The following is a 5000-nucleotide window of genomic DNA, read 5'->3' as shown; positions in this document are numbered from 1 at the left end:
GAACATTTGACTATGGTACAGTCTTTCTGCCTTATTTTTGTGAAGTCCCCGCAATTCAATTTCTGGTCACTAGGGGCATCTAGATTTATAGGCCAGCAATGGGGAAGAATCTTTAAAAGGGTCCTGTTTCCGGTTCGTGATCCGTATCACCGCCAGAATTTAATCACTTGTTCATTGGGTCATTACTAACAACTGCACAACATTTTGTCCAAATCCGTTGATTCGTTTTTGAGTTATCCTGCTGAAAGAAACTTTTAAAAAGTCCTGGTTCCGGTTCGTGATCCGGATCACCATCAGAATTTAATCACTTGTTCCTTGGGTCATCATTAACAACTCCACAAAGTTTCGTCCAAATTTGTTAATTAGTTCTTGAGTTCTGCTGCTGACAGACAGACAGACAGACAGACAGACAAACCAACGCTACCGAAAACATTACCTCCTTGGCGGAGGTAATAATAATCTAAACAATAGTGGCATCAGCTGTGGTTGCACCAACCACCCTGACGTGTGCTACTACTAAAACTGTCACTGAGTCACCTACATATGAATACAGGTGCACACACATACACAAGCAATGATGGTCAATGCATAATAGCCTCTGGGCAAAACGCCAAACCCACATGCACACTCACCCACACACACACACACACACACACACACACACACACACACACACACACACACACACACACACACACACACACACACACACACACACACACACACACACACACACACACACACACACACACACACACACACACACACACACATTGAGTCATTAAACTGTTTTTAGTTGAAGAAGAACAGCACACTTTCGGTCAAGGCAAGACATCCATTTGTCAATGACACACTCCCACACAACCACTTAAGCACAGAAGACCACAGAGGATCACGCTTACACACTTTGGTTGAGGTAGCCTAAAAACCACACACATACACACATGCACGCACACATGCACACGCGCGCGCACACACACACACACACAAACACACGAACACAGGCACATACACACACACGATGGTCAGTGGAAGACACACATATACACAATTAAGCAAGGCTATGATGAGTCACAAAATCCCCTTGTGGTCAAAATAACCCACGCACTTATGTGGGCACTCAACAATGTGATTTTGACGGATTTGAGGGAACATTATCAGGGATTAAAGCAAAAAAAAGTCATCTGACTGAACTTTTTTACCGGTTAGGCACCCGATCGAGTATCACTCCGTAACCCAACGAAAACCAATGTAGCCAGGCTCTGCCCTCATAACGAAACATACACTGGTTTTATGCAAGGAATGGTGCCAGAGCTAGCACTAGGCATAGGCAGACAGGGCAGTCGCCTGGAGCAGAATAGGCCTATGTATTGAGGGCGCCAGTAATACCAAAAAGTGCCACAAAATCAGAACTTCAACCAACATAACACTTTACACTTCACATTAACAAACATAACCTCCTTGGTGGAGGTAATGAATATTCATTATACACTCAGTAGGCCAATATACACACTCAGTATGAATGTACCTGTAGGTACTAGATCAGATGCTATGCTATGTTTACAGATGCCAATTTCTAAATACAAAAAAATGAAAGAGGGAAAGGGGGCAGGCCTAGGCCACCAGATTGACAAGAACTGGCCGAGAATGGAGGGATAATGGATACTATATCAGACTGCAAACATTGAACTGCAATTTGGGGCATGTTTTGGTTATTTCCTCTTATTTCTACCCATTGTTTATGAATTGTTCACAACATTATGCAGAATGGATTCACATTAAGTGTTGCTTCAAAATGGTCTAGCTGATATCACAGAATTATTGACTTGGAATTGCAATGCGTTGATGCAGTGATCCCATTATGTTTTTTTGTTGTAGTAGGCGGCTATATTTTGACTTTCCCATCAGAATGGGCAAACACTGTTCTGGTGAAAGCACTGCGCATTGCTTGCAGTTGTATTTCTGACATTTAAAATCGTTGGTTATTTTGTATGTTTTTCACTATTCGTCCTGTTACAAATAACTTGTTGATGTTTACAAACAGGGTGCGGTAGTCTACCTCTTGTATTCTACCGTTTTGAAAACCTATGGCTACCGGTAGTTTTTTGCTTCTCGATGTGCGGTGCCAGGCACACGCTTACCATTGATTTAAAAAACGTCCCCGATTCCCGCACGCACTCTTGTTCTATCCTACAAGCTGACACGACGCAAGCAGACACGACACAGTCAGACATACGTCTATATAACAAAAGTAGCACACTTTCCCAAGCTTGTCGCGCAACTTTCCACTCGAATCAAGACAAATCACCCACCTATCAGTCCTGAGTGCGCAGTGCGCAAATAACTGAACTCAAACGAAGCGTATAGTCCGAGAAGACGTTGAGCCACTCAAAAACGAGCACACACAACTGTTGCTGCACACTATTCCAGTTAGCAAAAATAGCATCACAGAGTAGCCTACAACAAGCCTTGAAAGTGAAACAAACACCGAAACAGCAATTATTGACCAGCCAGGAGAACACTGCTTCCCAGAACAAGACGTGGCATAAAATATTGGCTCTGCCAAGGATAGCCTCCGTGACCCCTGTAAAATGAAACCCATTTTCAACTTATTTCTTAAATATATCGGCAACAACAAAGTTAATATGCTATGATTACAGGTGAGACTGTAAATTATCCGTTGTCAGAAAGACAACTACAGCTAGTTCTACACGTAGCCAGACAAACGCGCTAAACTTTGAGGATGAAACGCATGTTATTACGCATGGTATATTCTAGCTAGCTGCCAATGATAGCCGTCCCATTGGGGCTATGAATAATGTTAGTAAAAGTAACAATGCTTAAAAGAAAAACCCTTCATGAAAAGGACATCATGCGCAGTTGAAGTAAACTATTCTTTTTTTTTTCTAACTATCGCCACGGCAGGTGCATAAATGGAAACATACGTGTCCTACCTTCTTCCAGCTATGCATTCCATGCGCATTATTAGCCCATATAAGAATATCAGTCCAACCCGTTTAATGATTGTCATTGCACTTTAAAGACATAGTATTACACTTATTTTCTTTTCTGCCATCAGCAACAATGTTGGCTATTTGATTTTTTAATCTCTCGCGCTGCGCCGCAACCGAATTGTTGACCGCTGGTGTACTTTTTTTTTGGAACACGGAAGACCAGGGGATGGCTCAAAACTACTGAGTGAATCTGTTGTATGACACAACCGGCGCTGGAGTGTATAACTAAATCCGTGCAACACACCTCTCGTCCCCTTCTCATGGCCAGGAGTGCTCTCGATTTGAGTTCAGTTGGAAAGTAAAAATTGTAAATTAACTGACATGAATTATAAGGACGGAAATCCGTCCAAACGAAAATCCAGTTGACGGAAATCCGTCATAGCGACGGAAAACTTTAATCCCTGGTGTATGCACACACACACACACACACACACACTCTCACACACACACACACACACACACACACACACACACACACACACACACACACACACACACACACACACACACACACACACACACACACACACACACACACACACACAGTTAGTCTATTCAACCCTCAGGAACGAAATTCTTCTGTGGTTGGTTTTTCATGACAGGCACTTAAAAGAACAAAAAAAGAGAAGAAAAAACACGAGAACTTCAGGGATACATCTGTTGCTCTTGCGTAGATTTCACCTCATGAGTCACCACAGAAAAGAGGGCTTCTCACGTCAAAGGGAATCCAAAGCACAAGTTCATAATCGTGGAAGGGATTTTTTCTTTTAATGTGTCTGTAACTCATCACATCACTTAAATAATTCCCCAAATGTTTCTAAAAACATTCCCACAGTGCTCATCATACGAAAGCAAGTGCAGCCACTGGGTTTTATCTGATAGCTACACTGTGGAACAGTTTTTAAAAACCAATCGCATGGCTTAAATAATTCCCTAAGTGTTTCCCCAACATTCATTCCCCAACACAGCATTCATCATACTCAAGCTGAGAAGCCACTGGCATTTTGTTCAGACATTTACATGTAAATCCAGTTGTATTGCAACATAACTCCCTCAGTGTTTCTCTAATGTTCCAATAAAGTTCAAATCATATGGAATCAGAGCAAACATTGGCTTGAACAGTTAAAAGATTTTAAAAACCAAATCAAATTGCTTAATAAAAAAGTGTTTCTCAAATGTTCCCACAGCGTTTATTATATGCAAGCAGCGCATATACAAGGCAATGGGCTTTCAATAGTTGTATCATGTAACAGATTTTGAAAACCAAGTCGTCTAAATACTTCCCTAAATGTTTCTCAAACATACCCAGATTACCTAGCCTGGTCCTGACCATCCCACAATACTACCATTTCATTTCGTATTCATGGTCTGGCAGTTGTGTGATCTGAGGCAATTGCAGGAAGCGGGAAGTTTGCACTCAGTTATGGTTTGAAATGATTGAACAGCTCTCACCCAATCGCCAACAGTTACTCAACAACAACATAGTGCAGACCAGAGCCATTGGCGCAGATGTTTTCGTCATCGTCACGGCATCCTCCCCCTTTCTCCCACACGTGAGGCGCTTATTCGCTTATTGGCTGTTTTCTGATTAGATTAGATGGGGGGTGTTGCGATCAAAATCCCACCGATCTGGACACACCACAGAAGAGCAAGGCCAGACTACCATAGTGGAGCCAATCCTTTGGCGGAAGTACGTAGGATGGCTCGCGAGGCTACAGATGTTACGGCTGCATGCATGTGCCATTTGTCTCGTTTTGCCTTGTTGCCACTTCCTCCAATCAGCTGAAGCAACTGTGGGGAGTGGCCTGATTGAAGACACCTGAACCTGCAATCAAGCCTGGTATAAAGACCTGAAGATTCCTGCTGCTCATCAGAGGCTCTCTTACTGAGACATTGGCTGCTGCCTCTCCAGCCTGTTATTGTCTATGTGTATTATGATTTTGACATTGTTGAATTAAAATCCCACAGGCTGGGTTGACTTTTAAA

At 42.6% G+C, this 5000-nt stretch overlaps 1 protein-coding gene across 1 annotated transcript in view; it reads right to left on the bottom strand.

Moving 5' to 3' along the window:
* ece2b (endothelin converting enzyme 2b) overlaps positions 1-5000 on the bottom strand; it is a 132104-nt gene that overhangs the window by 64495 nt on the left and 62609 nt on the right. The window lies entirely within an intron of this gene.

The sequence above is a fragment of the Engraulis encrasicolus genome, chromosome 8 (assembly GCF_034702125.1).
Source record: "Engraulis encrasicolus isolate BLACKSEA-1 chromosome 8, IST_EnEncr_1.0, whole genome shotgun sequence".
NCBI classification, from domain to species: Eukaryota; Metazoa; Chordata; class Actinopteri; order Clupeiformes; family Engraulidae; genus Engraulis; species Engraulis encrasicolus.
This window is presented reverse-complemented; position numbering and strand designations above follow the sequence as displayed.